This window comes from Ornithodoros turicata, unplaced genomic scaffold (genome assembly GCF_037126465.1).
Source record: "Ornithodoros turicata isolate Travis unplaced genomic scaffold, ASM3712646v1 Chromosome99, whole genome shotgun sequence".
NCBI lineage: Eukaryota > Metazoa > Arthropoda > Arachnida > Ixodida > Argasidae > Ornithodoros > Ornithodoros turicata.
In genome coordinates this window covers 476855-495311 of record NW_026999399.1, presented here as the reverse complement: position 1 = coordinate 495311, position 18457 = coordinate 476855, and the positions used below count along the sequence as shown (strand labels likewise).

The 18457-nt window shown below is 43.7% G+C and overlaps 1 long non-coding RNA gene across 1 annotated transcript; it reads left to right on the top strand.

Moving 5' to 3' along the window:
* Positions 1 to 4192: 4192 nt before the first annotated feature.
* On the top strand, positions 4193 to 10821 carry LOC135374681 (uncharacterized). The gene is made up of 3 exons (XR_010417069.1): positions 4193 to 4249; positions 4320 to 4346; positions 10741 to 10821. It is a non-coding gene; the product is annotated as an uncharacterized LOC135374681 (long non-coding RNA).
* Positions 10822 to 18457: the final 7636 nt, after the last annotated feature.

Here is an 18457-nt window from a genome sequence, read left to right as displayed (position 1 = left end):
TTTGCTGGTGGTGATACGGGGAATGAAATAATGGGCCCCTTCACAATAGGGACCCAAGTCCTATGGTATCCAGAACCGTGAAGAGAGCTATGAGGGCAGAGCTTTGGCGGGCTGGATGTGGCCAGGGACCAATCAATTTTGTGAGAGAGGGGGTCGAAAGTCTAGCTCGTTAGGGGTTCCGGGTAGTACGGTTCGAGAAGGTTTCTAGTGTGCGCAATGATGAAGAATGTGCCTTAGATCTTCTACAGTACTGCGGTGACTGCAGTGGGGAGAGTAAACTTGCCTCAAACGGCAACGCCACTGTGCTGTGAAAGCCACATCGAGGCGCATTCGATCAACTAATGCGGCATGTTGACGAGAGATATGTCGAGGCATGCGGAAAGTGAGCGCTGGATGAACTCTGCTCAGCATGGCTGGGGGACAATATCAGCGGTCCATTTGCGGGCAGCAAAAGTCACGAGGCGTCGAAGTACGGACCGACGATCTCCTCTCAGCAGCGCAATACGCGTCAGTCTCCGAGACGAGAGAGCTGCTTCTATGGTGCTGCCGGTCTCTTCATTCCTTTTGACACCGCAATGGGCTGGAACCCATTGAAGAACCAGCCTGTGCCCTGCTTCATGGACAAGTTTGTAAGCCATTCACACGTTCATAATCAACCGCGCGGATGAGCCTCGGATGCCAGAATTTTCATTTGCTGGCAGTGCGCATGTTGAGTCAGTGAATACGACCCAATCCCGTGGGGTAAAGTGAACGATATGCTGCAGAAAGTTCATGGCATGAGTTCCGCGGCTGTTGATGAGGTTTGATGCGAAGGTTGACGTCCTTCCACTGCACCTTCGGATGGGATGACATATGCCGACGTGGACTTGCAGTTTTGAGATGCGGCATCGGTGCATGCTGCGGCAGACGTAGAAAACTTCGCGTCTACCTGATCATAAAAGTGATCTCGAAGGACTTGTGGGGGAACCTGATCTCGTCGTTCCTAGAGGTCCGGAAGACGTGCACAGGTGGGTGGCACAAGCAGAGACCAGGGGACATTCGGGGTGAGACGTCCTTAGCTATGAAGTCAGTGAGAGCCCTGCGTGTCCTCTGCGCTACGCGATGGAAATCACTTTCAGGACAGTACCGAAACTTTCTGAGGAGTGGGTGACGGGGAATGTGCGCGCGCAAACGTAAGAAGTGTCGAGACGTTTTACGCTCACGAAGGACCTCCACCGGGAGTTGACCAGCTTCACCTAGGACTTGCCGTGTTACAGCAATTCTTGGAATTCCAAGGCAGCAACGAAGGCCTGGGGCAAACAGTGCCCAAAGGGTATTTAACGGCGTTGTACAAGTCATGTGTCTGATTGGAAGGCTGTAAAGCAAAGTCGCCCTCACCAAAGCCGTCTGAACAGCTAGAAGGTAGCGTTGATCACTGCCCCCATCCTAAGCCAGAAAGAGGTTGAATTGCAGGAAGCCATCGCTGCACTTTGGTTTCAAGGTGCTCCATGTGGCGAGCCCAACGCAGGTTCGCGTCCTGGACCACACCAAGGAAGCGATGGGAACGTACAGGCTCGAGGTTCTTTGCACCGACCCACTCTAGGAAATTTTCCATATCCTTGAGGCTGAAAAGGAGCTCGACGCACTTTTCGAGCGAAAGGTACATTCCAAGTCGCGAGAGGTACGAATGGAATTTAAAGCTAGCTGCAAACCGCGTTGAATGGCTGGTCGTGACTTGCCTACTGTCCAAAAGGCAACGTCATCGGTATAGATAGAGAATACTACTTTGCGAGGAATTATCGATCGGCCTTCCTGCTTCCTTGGGGTACGCATTGATCAACAGAGCACTTGGCCGTGGGATGTGCGGACAGCGACAGTTCGGTTCGTAAGAAAATCGTGGAGTCAGCTGAAGAGTCGACTACATAGTAAAAAAAAAACGAAAATGCGTGGAGCACACAAATGTGCGAGACGATATCATATGCGCACTTGATGTCCAGGAAATCCAATCAAGAATCCGCCGATAAGCACGAGCATGCTGGACTGTAGAGACTACGTCGAGAGCTGGATCAGTGGAGCTTCGGTGGCGAGGAAATGAGGGAACACACAATTTATGAGGGAACACACCTTGTTTCTTCGAGCCACCAGTCGCGTGATGCAAAACCATTCTCACCATCAGTTTTCCCATGGAGCTTGTCAGGCTCACATGGCGAAAGGAGGATAGAGCGTTTGAGGGATTGCCTAGTTTCAGGATAGGCACGACTAATGTCTCCTTCCAGGTAGAAGGTACGGAACCCTGTCGCCAAGACGTATTATAAACATGAAGCAGACCTTGGAGTGATCGCTCGTCAAGGTTTGGCAGTGCGGCATAGGTGATTTTCACAAGTTTCAACGCAGTCTTCAGCTCGATTATAGTAAGTCGCGGTCCATAACCTCCGGTGGCCGAGGCCTGTCTTGGTGAATTTATGTCATCATGCTCTGAACAAACCGCCGTGTACCGCTGTCGTCGAGGCGGCCGCCGGTGTCGTCAGGACGACGGAGAAATCTGTCGGTAGCATGTTTTCGTCTACACCCTTAATGATAGCCAATGCCGCGAGAGGATTGTTTTGTGGGGGCGCATCCTTCAGAGCTCTAATTGTCCTCCAGATCTGTCCCAAGCAGTACACCATCATTGGTCTAATATCGGTCCAACATTGGCAGCCAGTACAAGTTACATTGCTCCAATATAGGCCGTACAACTCGGACAGATATTGTGCCAATGAAACTGACAATATTGGTCCAGTGTTGCAAGTTGAGCCAGTGACAAATATGAATGATCTGTACGTATAGTAACTGCCACACCAGTCTTGTTTTAACTGGCTTCAATATGTAGCACGGCAACAGGAACGCATCATATTACGGGTCATTATTTTTTCTTTCGTACAATTTGTTATATTTTTTGTGTAGATACTGCAACTTTGCCATCGGCTGCTGGCGATGGTGAAATAGTAATATCCCGCTTGGTCTGGGATCCGGGTAGTCACATAGAACAACCCATCATAGAAAACATATGCGAGCATCCCTCAGCAACCTTCATTGGGAACATCGCGGTAACAGCCAGAATCATTGGCAAAATTAGCAAATTTCACGCACAACCCGCACCTTGTCTAAAGTGGAGCGTAACTCTCCTGCAACGGTGCGAGGCATACGTCTTAGCAACTTACAATCAATCTGTAATTGATTCGAGCGCTTAACGTACAACATCAGTATTGCAGGAAGCAAGCGCAAGCAAGTATCTAACCACATTCCATACGGGATTACCAGACTGAGTTTCAAGACGAGCAACCAATGTGACCATGTTTGTGATGAGAACAAATAGAATGAAAACGTGACATGTATCCTTAATACAAAAATGCGACCCAAGACCTTGGTAAAGGAGGACGGTTTAGAAAAACGGCTGCGTCCGTTCGTACTTTTTTTTCTTACTATGTCTACCTGTAATTGTATTATCGAACGGGGATCACTTCAACCGATCCCACCTTAAGAATCAGGTTTACGACCATGCCCAGTTTCAACGGGTACCAGTTCAGACTGGGAGCGGTTGCAATTTGCACCAGTTGAACTGTTATCGAACAAGGACCACTCCAAGTGGTACCACTTCAACCTATTCCAGTTCAACAATCAGATTCAGATCTGGTCTGGGACAGATGTTGGCCACGCGTGGGTATACCTCATGTTCGAAGTTCCTCTCGTTGTTGTCGTCAACGTCTACTGTAAGATTATGGTGGAATGATCACGGATGAAGACGGATTAACAATCTGAGAAGTCGGGAGCGCGGAAACATACGGCGGACGTTGGGCGTTACATTTCTAGCGCGAAAATGTGAATAAAGTATTACGGTCGATTAACATTGTAGTTATACACGGGTCTCCTAATGTGTGCAGCCACTATTCCAGGCATAGAAACAGTGAATAGCTGTATTTGCATTTGTGTTGACTGATAAACGGTAGATCCCATGGGAGAAGACATACCATTTGTGCATCGTTTTCTTCGGGAGTGTTGATGTGCTCTGTTCTAGAAGGACATCGTTTATGGTATCTCCACTCTTGAAGCACGTATGCGACACTGAAGAAAATGAACCAAAATTGCCGAACTTGTTCACAACAATTTCTCTTTTTTCGTGAATCTTTGTGCCAGACAACGGTCTCCAAACTCATTTATGTCTTCTCTTTTGCAGCTGACGCGAGTTCCATGAGTTCTTTGAGTGGAGTAGAGTCGGCGAGCGAGATGTCGCGTAAGTTCTCTTTCCCTGCCTAATGTGTTGAACGGATTCCCTTTATATGACCATTTTCTTGAACTTGCAGAAAGCACGGTCGGAGCTGCAGGAGCAGGTAACATGTTCTGTTCTGAATTCATATTGTCTAACAGATCATGCGCATCCTTTCTTTTAGAAATATATGAGATACGCGCGTTGATACATCGTTCGGACCTGACCAAGCTAATTACCGTCGGCAAAATAAGGGTTAACATCTATTTCGGATACGCACACATCCCTTGCACAGATGTAATATGCGCCGAACGACCAACTGTTAGAATACACAACATGTGAGCTGTAGTACTTTATTGGCTGCCTGTGGGGTTCGTATTTTAACGTAGTCAGTTCAAAGCAGTGGTGGCCAAGTGTCCCGCATAAGTAGTACGAAGTACCACATTACAAAGGTACTAAAGCACATAGCACAAGTATATTAAAGTAACCATTAGATGCATTACCTATTTAGTTTGCATTCAAATATATGAAGAGCGCAATACACACTTTCGTTGTTTATTTTTTTTTTCGCATAAATACAGTTACATTTACTTGTGACCATTTACAAGATCGTAAAATGCATACATGAAGAGTGTGTGTGCCTTTTAGGACTGCTCTCAAGCGGTGAATCACCCCAGGCCATAGTCATGATTTATTTGTTGTTGTTGTTGTGCCTTTTAGGTATTATACTTTTACTGGATCGTGTGATACCTAAAAGCCAAGCATACGATTCCGATATCAAACGCTTAGTATCTGTCAATGAAGAAAACAATGGAAGAATTCAGTGGAATCATGTATTGGGAAGAAAAAGAAAAGCCATCGAACCGTCATAACGTGTGTAACTACAAAACACCATGAAGGTCTTTGGAAGAACTGCGGAAGACAGCGAGGGCCCAGCCTCTGGCCTGTCCTCCTCCTGCGCGCCTGTTATTTTCCTTTAGTTGGCAACTCACTACCATCTCCGGAGCAATCGAGGCCACTATTAATTCACGCCCTCTGACCTATCCTTCCAATGACCCCCCGAGATTTCTCTCGCTTCCAGCTTTTTCACAGCTCCCAGATTTTTCGATGACAAACCAAAATTTCCATCAAACCCCCTGATCGACAGAAGCGCCGTCCAGCGCCGTGAAGTTATATTTGCTCACTTCTGGCGTAGGTGGACTCGGGAGTACAGCTCCGCAATGCCATCTGCCCGCCGTTTTCAAGACCTAGGGGTCGTACCCTTTGCAGTATAGGCGAGCTAATACTCATGTCTTTTACTCATGTCGGGGAGTGGAAGAATTGTGGAAGACAACGATGCTCTTCCCCGACCACCCTCTGCTCCTTCGCGCATGTTTTATTCGTTTCGCTGGCTAGTCAACAGTCTGAGCAATAAACCTTCGTGTGTTCCAGCTGGAGTCATTCCTTCCCCGTACGTTTCCCAACAATATTGTTATTGATAACTCGGCATGTTGAGCTTGTCAACGGTGGCGTTTCACGAAAAATGCCTCTTCGAGACAGAGCAAAAAACAATCGTAATTCCCAGATTGATGACTGCTGTTAAAGTTGAATAGTTGAGTACCTCGTGGAAAAGCACGAGAGAAACGTTGATATGCACTTTTAAGGGTAGGTGCTCAGGAATGCACTTGAAGGCTTCCCTTTACGTAGAATGCTAAAAAACAAGAGACAGCCAGACGCATAAAACTACCAACAATGCTTCCCGTATTCCGAAAACGAGTGTCCAATTTTGTAATCGCTGGTCATCCATATGTTTGGGGAACACTAACGAATAAACCAATGAGCTCAATCTGTATTTGTACCAAAACTAAAGCCCGTGCGTATGACGATAGCTAGCGCTTGCACACAAAATAACAAACGGTCACTGATGGAAGCTGCAAAACACACAAGAAAACTACGTTCGTTAACCCACACTATATAGGGTGTCTCAGGAAGCACTGTTTTACGTGCCGGGACCTTAAGCAAAAAATATTCAAAGCTAAAGATAAAAAAAAACATCGGCACTTAGACTTTTTCGACTAATTAACCGGTTTGGGTATACATATTTCTTGCGTGGAGTAGAGCCCGGATTCGGTGTTTGGATCAGCTATCCCGCTGTTAATTTCGTGTTCATTCGCCTGGTTGGCACACCAGGCGGGGGTGTCCAATCCCCGAGATCGCAAGAGACGCTTGGTCTTCCTCTACCCGACTAGTCCAGCTCTCGAGGTGCATACGTCATCATCCATGATGATAGCACGTTATCTCGCAAACGGAACGACAGAACCGCAAGCGCTGTTCACCAGTCACTTTGATAAGGGACAGGAAAGACACCAAAGCATCTCTGGCAGCTGTTCCTAATCTTCCGTCGCCCCCGTATGTGAACCGGGTGGATGAACACGAAATTGACAGCCGGATAGCTCCTCCATAGAGCGGATCGGTGCACTGCTCTGCGAAAGAAATATGTCAACACAAGCTGATCAATTCCTAAAAAAATCGCGAACTGTCGACGTGTTTTTTTTTTCTTAGAATATTTATCGCTGAAGGTCCCCATACGTAAAACGAAGGTCCCGTAAAATTAGACATTTAAGATTTTTATATAATCAGTGAGCAAATGAGTGGCTCACTTGTCAGTTCCTGACCGATGTCCCAAGGATCTTTACCAAAAATAATTCGATGGTGCCACCTGCTTACGAATTATTCAATTTTGGTTTCAGGTACGGTTGCATTGCTACAGCGGATAATGCGTTTCAGTTAGATTTTGTGGAATATAGCGAGCTGATAGACACGAGTAACTTGTTTAAGTGCTAATCCCGCACCAAAAGCAGGTCCCAACTATGTATGCTACCGAGAATAGTACGTTGAGATGAAGGAACGGTGGTATACAGGTGTAAATGTCGACCTTCTAGACACGCCAGTAGGATTGAAGTAACATCTTTTGAAAGCAAATCTACATATGCATTTTTTTTCGTTCTCGCCAAATTATTTATTTTCCAGATAGTGTGTTGTTACCCTTTATTTAACACATCCACGCGCCTTGTGACGACATATGTAACCGGAATAGCCGGACCAGGTTATTAACCCGCGTTTCTTTGCTGTAAGCTACCGTAGAGGATAAATTAGCGCTGTATCCAAAGGTTTGTACCATTAGCCATCAAAGTGACTTGGACTCGCAGTTGCCCTGACCTACTTCTCTCTGAGCTTCCTCGACTCTCAAGTGATTAATACGCCGTTCTTTCTGCTGACCTTGCGGGAGCCCAACTTTCAATAAGTTTTCCCCTAGAAAAAGCATGATGAAATACCAGCACTGATAGGTGCTATTAACGTACGCCTCCAAATTTTATATATCACGATTGTCAGACCGGCAGACGTCATATGTAGCCAATAGTTCGTTTTATTTCACGTTTTGAATGTGTATGGTTACTAGCTCCTGAATGTTAAGAGCAGACATTGTGTGTTTGTTTCACTAGACAACCGCGATCAGAGTAAACAGCGATTATGTAAGGAAGTGTGAACGAACGATAAGTATTATGTCAGTGTGTTCTTCTTTAGTTCGAAGTCCTGCGCACTGTGCTGTCTTCTGCGTACCCCGATTACAGACTGCTAGTACTTGATGCAAGAAGAATAAGTATATGTGAGACTGGTGATCGCGTCGGTGATATAGGATTTTCCCCCAGTCGGTCATGTGTAAAATGTACCGTGCAGGAGCAGGCATGCAGTGTATGGTGACGGTTGTTGCCTGTAAACGTAGAGAAAAAGTTAAATATGTTACGTCTTACGAGAATATTTCTGGTGAGAGATAACCGCCCAACTCGTAAAAGCAACCATGTTCCATGTTCCCGATTGAGTTTCTGCTATTGATGACTATACAAAACCTCAAAAACACAATGCAGTCCTTTGAATATCTAACCTATGTCAGGTTCAAGTGAGTGAAACAGGGAGTCCGCTTGGACATCTGACGAACATTTACGGAGACAATGAGGTGCAGAAGGTGGGATGTCTTACGGACATTGCTATTATATCTCTTTTGGGTGTTTATGTATAGGGCTATTTATTGACTTGTTTATTGATGTGAGTACCTCAAGTACCCGCAAGGCCGTTACATAAAGATTCAAAAATAAATTTGAGCGCTAGTGTAGGAAAGAGAACCAAAACTGTCCCTGTATAATTTTGGAAATACGCGTACATTTAGCATAGTTTGTTAGCAAATACGTATAATTAATAGTAACACGGGCACAAAGACAGTTTCTGCTCCGATTTCTTCTTTTGCCTTGCGTGGCTCAGCTTATTCGACAGGTGGCATTTAATACATCTAATATTTTCGCAGGAATCTTCAATCTACACACTGTGCGAGATCAGTGTGAGACAATAATGTCAGCTCTTACTGAATGTTGCTTGCAACGATAAGAAACCGAATCTTCTGTAATGGTTAAGAGAAATTCTGCTTGCGGCTTAGAATCCCAGTAAACCAGAAATATCTCAGGCGCGTCGTGGGAAAGTTGCGCACATCGCATATGTCCAAGACGTCTACCGGACTGCATCTGTACGTCCACAATGTGACGTTGAAAACTATCTGATACTGTGTATTCCTGGGATATGTGCAGGACGTAAAAAGAATGGACTACTAGTGTATTATTATGATCATTAGTTCATATCCGTGCCGGCGTCATTTCTGTTCATATATTTGCAAAAAACAAGCACACTGCGTTATGTGATGTGATGTTATCTTGATCTTTCTCAAAGTCACTTCACATTGTTTCAGACCCCTCACATATTTCACAATCACGTCAACAAAGCTTAGTGAGTGGGAGGAACTACCACACATCTTATATATTTGTGACCTTATCTTCTATAAATATACTTACAAATTTGGTTGATAGGCGCTAGAAATGTACAAGTTACGGCTGGAAATGCTAGGGTATTCGCTGAGTCATCGGCCCGGGTCGGACAGCATAAAAACAGGGAAACGCAGGCCGGGTCGGGCCAAGAAAAGTCGGGTCGTGCAGAGCTCGGGTCTTCCCTACTGGCACAAAGAATATGGATAGAGGACAAGCAAGTGTGGCTTTGTGCATAAGATGGCCTAAAATTGCGGGTGGTGAGAGAGTTCCCAGCCGTTGGTAAATAACGAAATAAGTAAATACCCAAATGGCGAGAACAAATCAGTTATAACACAGAAATAGTAAAATGGGAGCAATCAAATTTTGTATGTTGATAGGTGGTACTGTTTATTCATGACCCCCCTCACACACACATTCATTTAGGCATTACCAATAACCATCATAGTTCCTGCCCCCTAGCTTCAAGTCAAATCTTTTGTACTCCTGACAACAGTGATACCGTAAGGCTTGTGAACATGAGTCGAGTAACGACACCTACAAAAAAAAAAAAAAAACCTCGTACGTGTTAGCACATTGACTTCATATGTTTATTATTGGAATTTTTAGGTCAAGAGGGTAAGTACTGATCATTTCTCCTTTATTGATCCAAAGCAAGCAGCGTGCTCGGTATATTGTGTACCTGACGACAAACATTGAAAATGAATTTAGCTCAGTGTTTAATGAGCAAAGAAGTAAGATGAAAGAGAAATTTTGTAATTAATATTGGGGGGGGGCGGCCCCAATTCTTTCCCCTATGGTTTTTGGAATAAGCCCTTCTCTTGACACGGCAGGGTTGATTCGAAAGCCTTACTTTCGGGACTGTGTTGTCGCATTGAACCAGTGAACAATAGCGTTTTGACGCCCTGCTGAAACACTCTGCTCTGAAAAGAAAGCTAGTGTACATCTACATATCCTTAAGAATTCAGTTCGGCAACAAATTACCTGGCTAGAACACCCGGGTTACCTACTGCAAGGCACTCCACGAAAGCAATTCTGTAACTGAATCATCTACCACGGCATGCACTTGTGCAGAATTGCATAGGTATAATGACCCCGTTTTTCACGAAGTGTTACATTCCTTTGAAAAAGCAGGTTCTCCGCCCAGCTTTCAGCACACTTCCAGGGTGTAAGTCACAAACCCTCAAAGATCACATCATTCATGCCGCAGTCCTCTAGGAAAAATTGTCACCTAAAGCATTCAAAGACATTGTTCTTCAGCGCAGCAAGATTTACATTGGGGGAAGTAAATGCTGTATCACTAATCCGTTATGCGAACATTGTTCGAAAGTTGAAAAAAAAAAAACACTCTTCTTTTTTTTTTTTCTTTTTTTTTGCTCAGACTGCCTTAGCATTTGGATCCAACGCCAGGTTATGTTAAGTGTGTTGGATTAAGTGTGAGAGATGACACAACCCGTGTCATTATGAACAAACAAGTCCGTGACTACTTTTGTATTAGTCAGCTGTCGATGAATCTACCTGCACGTACGTAGGGTCTTCTTGTAGAACATATTATAATTTTGGTTGTTTCTGTTTGTCCATTCGGGTCTGTTGGCTACGTGTTTCCTCCTTATACCCTCAGGGTAGTGCTACCTACAATGTTGTTTGCTCAGAAATCTGATTTCCTTGCAGCTCCAACAAGAGAGTGATAGCAATATCCGTTGCTGCGCTGGGCTTGCTGTTGATAGGTGGGGCTGTCATATTTGCTTTCACAGGTATGACAACTCAGTGTGAGAGGCTATAGTCGATTTCCCGCGGTGATTAGTTCAAGACATAACGTGAGTTTCATCTTGAGGAGCCATGTCCAGAAATGTGAGCGGTGCTCTTCAGGCAAGAATTAAAATCGCGTGAAATATAATCGTACAAACCTAGTCAAATAGCATTATGAAAGAAGACAGTTAAAGCTGTATCGCTGTATCGTTTTGTTCCACAAGCTTCAGTATAATATCACCGTACCATTTACCAGCATAGCTGGGCGAACTCACTCATGAGGGCCCTCATGAGTGCCCCTCACCCTCACCTCATGCCTTTGAGGTGAGGGTGAGTGAGGGCAAGCCCGCGATCAGGCCATCCGTGAGTGCACTCACGAGGTTCTTACCCTCATGAGGTCTCCTGTGAGTGCACTCATGAGGTCTTACCCTCACGAAGTCTCCTGTGCGTGCACTCATGAGGTTTTGCCCCTCATGAGACCTCCTGTGAGTGCACTCATGAGGTCTGAGGGGCGCCAGGTCTGTGTGAGTGAAGTCACTGGTGAGGCCTGAGGGGTGTGAGGTCAGTGTGAGTGCATTCAGAAATGAGGTTAAATGACGCTTACGAGACGTGGGCAAGTTATGAAGGCACTAGTGATATGGTTCCAGCGATCCAGCTACCGGCAGGGTGCACTTTAAAGGGCTGATGTTCTCGTTTTTAGCAATTTCGTCTACGTCGCACTGGGAACACAGTCAAGCATCCTGAACTGATGGATTAGTTGGTGATATGGTTCCATCGACCCACGTACACGCAGTGTGCACTTTAAAGGGCTCGTCTGCCCGTTTTTAGCAGTTTCGTATATGTCGCGCTGGGAACACAGCAAAGCGTCTTGGCTGACTGATTACTTGGTGACGTGGTTCCAGCCACCCAACTATACCGGCAGGGTGTACTTTAAAGGGCTGGTGTGCCCGTTTTTAGTGAAAATATTTAGTGAAAATATATTTATTAAAGTCATTAGTGTCGAGAATTATGTTATGATCTGTGTGAAAGAGAAAAACTCAGCAAAAAAATCTGATGCAATAGCATTGAAGGGGTATCACATTTTTTATTAGTGATAATCAAGCAAGTTTTCAATTAAGCAGGAGGAGTATCACATTTTAATCAAAGAAGATATTTTTTAATCAATACGATTACAATCAAAATTAAAAGTTTTATTATAAAAAGTCTAACATGACCACCATATTGGAGCTTTAATTACAAGTGCCGGTACATGTAATTAATTGTGTACAGCAGAGAACCTGGAAGACCATGGGACAGGAAATAAAATCTATAACACTACAAAGAAGATATTCTTAATCATAACAACAGGAAGGGGAGAATAATCTATTATTTCTCGTATAGCACGCTCCTAGCCAACAACCAGCTATAATAATATCTGCCCTGATTTGTTGAAGACCGGAGGCGTACGCCTGACAGTTATGAACATTTTCGAGCGCAATAGGAAAGATAAGTTCCAACATTACACAATTAATCAATTTCTTATTAAGTAATCAGCATAGACATACGGAAATAACGAGAAACAAAACAATCAACCGCTAATAGAGAACCAAACCACATCACGTAGACAAGAGGTACATGCAGGAAAATAAATGAAAAAAGAATCTATCAAAACGAATAAACATGCACGGACGAAATAGCAGACAAACACTTTGAACGGCACATGATGAATAACTTAATACAGCACAGAGCCTAACGCTGAATAGCAGAGAAAACACTCTAAACGGCGCATGTACCAACGGTAAACAACAGACACGTGCAGGAAAATAATTGAAAAAGAATCTATCAAAACAAGAAACATGCACGCATGAATAGCAGGAAACACTATGACGGCACACCATCCACACGTAGACAATCGAAATAATGAGAAATACAATCAATAGCCAGTACAGAACCAAACATATGCACCAAAGCAAACAAGAGGTACACAGAAGAAAAATAATGAAAAAAAAGCAATCAATCAAAACGATAAACATGCACGGATGAATAGCAGAGAAACGATTGAACGATGCATCTGCCAACATGTAACACAAACAACAAGGAAAATAATAGTAAAACAAACTATCAAACACTACAATTTGAAATTGGAATAAATATATCTTTGAACTATCATAAAATCAACTTGCGAGCTAACAATATAGAATTTTCATCCTGCTCAGGCACTATAAACATTACCTTGACAAAGCTATTCCAAACACGCAGCACAGCTATACTTTACACGTACAACCTGACTCGAGACCCGGTGGGGTCACCTCTCTCCCCTCTATGCAGCCCGGTGGGGTCACACTCTCCATCTATGCAGCCCAAAGCGAGGAATCTGTTGTCAACTGTGGTTGGGGAAATCTATCTTTTTCACATTCTTTCCTCCCAAAGGAAATATTCTTACGACTGGGTGTACAGAGACGATTTTTTTTTATTGATCGCAAATATACATTGGAATTATTCGACTCTCAAGAACACAATAAGAATTCTTATCAAAAAACAATAGCACGCAAAAAATCTATGAATAGACTTTTATGTCAGTGCACACTGGTTTTAGAGAAACATTATCTAAGCAAACGAGAAATAATCTCAGCTAAAGAACTTTGATAACACACATACCGTCCCCCCCCTATTGCACTTTACTTTCAGTACATTGTGCTGCTTGGGGTACGTCTTCGAAATGTTCATTCAATGCTTGTGAGAGAATGTAGATATCTCTGTGACAAGTCGGGAGGCGAACATCGCAGGTAGGGAGAGGTGACCCCCACCGGTCTCGAGTCTGGTTGTACTGTGTAAAGCATAGCTGTGCTGCGTGTTTGGATAGCTTTGTCAAGGTAATGTTTATAGTGCCTTAGTAGGATGAAAATTCTATATTGTTAGCTCGCAAGGTTGATTTTATGATAGTTCAAAGATATATTATTTCAATTTCAAATTGTAGTGTTTGATAGTTTGTTTCACTATTATTTTTCCTGTGTGTTTGCTTACTGTTAGCAGATGCATCGTTCAAACCGTTTCTCTGCTATTCATCCGTGCATGTTTTATCGTTTTGATTGATTGCTTTTTTTCACTATTTTCTTTCTGTGTACCTCTTGTTTGCTTTGGTGCATATGTTTGGTTCTGTACTAGCTATTGATTGTATTTCTCATTATTTCATTGGTTACGTGTGGATGGATGTGCCCGTTCATAGTGTTTCTCTGCTATTCATGCGTGCATGTTTCTCGTTTTGATAGATTCTTTTTCAATTATTTTCCTGCATGTGTCTGTTGTTTACCGTTGGTAGATGCGCCGTTTAGAGTGTTTCTCTGCTATTCATTCGCGCATGTTTCGTTTTGTTAGATTGTTCTTCAACTATTTATCCTTTGTGTACCTCTTGTTTACGTGTTGGATTTTGGCTCTCTATTAGCTGTTGATCTTGTTTCAATAATATTTCTTGTCTGTTGTTTACACGTTGGCAAATGCGCCGTTTAGAGTGTTTCTCTGCTATTCAGTGTTAGCTCTGTGCTGTATTAAATTATCATCTTGTGCCGTTCAAAGTGTCTTCTCTGCTATTCCTCCGTGCATGTTTATCGTTTTGATAGATTCTGTTTTCATTTATTTTCCCTGCATGTACCCTCTTGTCTACGTGATGTGTTTTTGGGTTCTCTATTAGCGGTTGATTGTTTTGTTTCTCGTTATTTCCGTATGTCTATGCTCATTACTAATAAGAAATTGATTAATTGTGTAATGTTGGACTTATCTTTCCTATTGCGCTCGAAAATGTTCATAACTGTCAGGCGTACGCCTCGGTCTTCAACAAATCAGGGCAGATATTATTATAGCTGGTTGTTGCTAGGAGCGTGCTACACGGTGAAGTTCATTTTTTAATATATTTTCTGTGTTGGATTCATAAAACAAAGTAATGTTTGTAGTGTCTCTTAGAAAGAAAATTGTATGGGGTTCGACTAGATTAAGTCACGAGGATGATTTTATGACAGTTAAAAATAATAGATTATTCTCCCTTCTGTTGTTTTGATTAAGAAAATCTTCTTTGTAGGGTTATAGATTTTATTTTCGCTTGTGTTCCTGTCCCCATGGTCTTCCAGGGTTTTCTGCTGTACACAATTAACTACATCTATCGGCACTTGTAATTAAAGATCCACTATGGTGGTCATGTTAGACTTTTATAATAAAACTTTTAATTTTGATTGTAATCGTATTGATTAAAATATCTTTTTTGATTAAAATGTGATACTCCTCTGCTTAATTGAAAACTTGCGTGATAATCACTAATAAAAAATGTGATACCCCTTCAATGCTATTGCATCAGATTTTTTGGCTAAGTTTTTCTCCTTCACACAGAGTCATAACATTATTCTCGACACTAATGACTTCAATAATATATTTCACTTGTACTTTTGTGTATGGCTATCCTTTGCATGTCTCTGCATGTTAAACGCTCACCTGTTGTAGCGGGAAAAAATTGTGATTGAAGTCGGCACAGATTGAAAAATGGCGAAAGAAGTCGGCCCAGGCTGAAAAAATGTGAGCGGGTAAGCGCGCACGCAGCCCTCCGGCCACGCTCCGCCCACCGGTAAGAGCCTCCACCCGAGCGCCGCCTGCTGGGTGTGGGAAAAAATACGCGCAGGGCTCAGGACAGGGTCCAGAGGTCCATGTTGCTAACTGGACCGCCCGAAAGCCTGGACCCCCCCCCCCCCCCCTCCTCCTACTACTATTCTCCACACAACACGGCGGGGCAAAGTTTCGCGAAGGCAGCTTCCCTGCATAACTTCCAACTCAGTCAGTGAGAAGGAGTCGGCCTTTTACAGTTGAACGAATTGGCAGTCTGGTTTCTGATTGAATCTCATTAACGAATGAGATCGTTGTCTACTATTTCCAGCAGGATGGTGCAAGCCAAGAACAATCTTGTCGTTCACTCTTAGAAACGAACTTCAGCGCAGCTTAAAGTGGATCATCATCTGGAATGATATCGTTATCTGCCATGAATGTTAAAAAGGGGAGGTGTATGCCTGTTTTGTGACACTTATGCTGTCCATAATTGCCACAAAAAAGGTTTAAGTCTCCCGTTTTCAACGAATGAGGGCAATAACAAAAGAGGTTGGCGAGTTGGTATACGTAAGATATTCTGGAATGTACACAAACGGCAAGGATGAAGGATGGGGACATCCAGATTTTTCAAAATGGAATCCCGCGATATGTATGCTCTGTCGAGTGAATAACTTCGCGTGGTGCGTTTTAGTATTCATGTTAATGCTTGGTTTGAAAAGAATATCGTGACGGAAGCATTTTCTGTGCTCCTTTAACAGCTTTATCCGGTGGGCGACACTGGCGATGCTGGCGGCGCTGACGACTCTGCGGTGGCAGCGACGGAGGGGTACAGTATGATCCTCCCAGTGGTGTGGCCTCCGCGGACAGCCCGTCTTCAACAACTTCGTCTACGACAAGTACCACTACAACAACTACGACCAAGTAAGACATACTGAGCTGCTAGCACGACGGCTTTCCTCCAAGCTAGAAAATGCTGCAACATTATATCTAACTTTCAATATCGTTCACCAATAGGAACTGCACTTCAAGCTCCGTCGTATATAAATTTTTTTAAGGAACAGCTCATAATGAGTGAACGTACATCACTTGCACTAGTTCGTTAGGTACTTTATATTTAATGTTGGAAGTGCGCTTCCAACATCAGTGGAAGACAATTCATCTGTCTTTACCCACGAGCGCTACTGGTTGCATCATATGCATCTCTCATAAATGCCTAACGGATCGCGCCTTTGTTCTCTACACAGAACGAACAACTCCAACTTCACCCGAAATGCACCTCCTCGTTCATGCAAAATGAGTTTCTCAATTTTGTCTTCCTATTACGAAAAATTAGTGAAACCAAAACAATCGATAGACGCACCCATTTTTGTGACGAAGATTTGGAAAACCTGCCCTCCTACGTAGATAGAGTCGCTCTTCTGACTGGAAGAAAGGTGAGGGTTTCTCTGACTTTCCTGGGGGTTTCTTCAGTTGTTGGAGAAAAGTCAGTTATGGCAGCCGGCTATGATCCGGGCGTCCCATGGCTCCGCCCGAGGTAACGCCCGTAGATACTGGACGACGGAAACAACAACTGGAAGCTTATCTGAACAACAATTTCGACGTGAAATTGTGATTATGTGCTCGATAAATTCGGCACAAGTTCAACACTGACATTCATGTGGGCCTGTTTGCTGTTTTCAATGCAACTGCAAGAATGGAATCGTTCGTGCAACAACGTGAGATGTGGTATGCGTTCGAGCATATACCTGCAGAGGATTGGTATTCAAATGAAGGAGACCATGTGTCTTGCCAGACATCCTGCACGAGATTCATTTTCACCGCATCGCAGCGTGACCGCAATGAATCATGCACGAATGTATCGTGACCATTCGAATTGCACTGCCTGCATGCCCAAGAATTAGGGACAAAACGTTAAGCAGGCTTCACCTAAAACGACTTCCATAGAGCCTGTGTATTCTAGAACGAAAAGCGCGTGTTACATATTCAGCTGGCAGCGCTTTGCAATTCGTTCTCTAATTGCATCTTGCCTCTGCCAGGACAAAGCTTTGAGCAATTTTTGGGCATGAATAGTGGCATCTTCAAGGTTCCATTCGGGTTCCAAATTTTGAACCTGTAAAGGAGCCCTTCCATCGCCGGACGAGAACGTTGCGGCGAAGCCTACGTTCAAGGCCACGCGCAACCACAGGTATGGGAAATGGCTCAGCGCAGAAGAGACTAAAAGAGAAGATAAATAAGAAATAACAATACGGATTTGTGTGTAACATCACGTGGTAAGGGTATAGGATATAAAAAACTAAAAACTTGACAGCTGTTGACATCGTTGAGGTTGTTATAAAGAGCAAACGTGTGTACATTATGGCTGTTACGAAGTCTGTTGGTATCTGCTAAACTGTGAGCAATCAAACAAAACATAAAATAGAGTTGTGGTCGGAGTGAACGGCACAACAACCATAAATGATGACGATGAGATGGGGTGTTTCACCGCGGAGGTGCGTACCCTACACCACTGCTCGTGGAACGTTATGTGAAGATAATGAAGGAAGGAAGCAACTACAAGAAAGAACTAAAATGAACGGCAGAAAATAGACCAGCGACAGCTTAAGACGACATGTACTACTTCGCACAGGAAAATGTGATATCTGAGGTTCTACGATGTGCTGACGTTGTCAAACCAAGTTTATCGAGGATAGGTTCATAATTATAGACACCATTGTGTCGGTCATAGAGAATGTACAATGACTCCAAGGGCTTCGATGCTGTCATTGGGTCCATCTTTGAAAATTAGTGAAGCTAAATAAGTATACCATTTTAGTTAGCCATCGAACACTGATGCGACCGGCTAGGAGAGATATCCGAGAGGCTTCGTTTTCGTTTCTTCTTTCTCGATCGATCCTTTTTTCTTTTTTTTTTGGGGGGGGGGCTTATAATACCTGAAGACAATTTATGATACAGCTATAGGATGTCACGCTTCTCACAAACGCAGGAGCCTCTCTAGCGAGGAAAACGCAATTGTAAAAGGCGGCCACTTGGCCCATTTGTATTATAACACATTACTCTGCTCTCTTTTGATCACAGT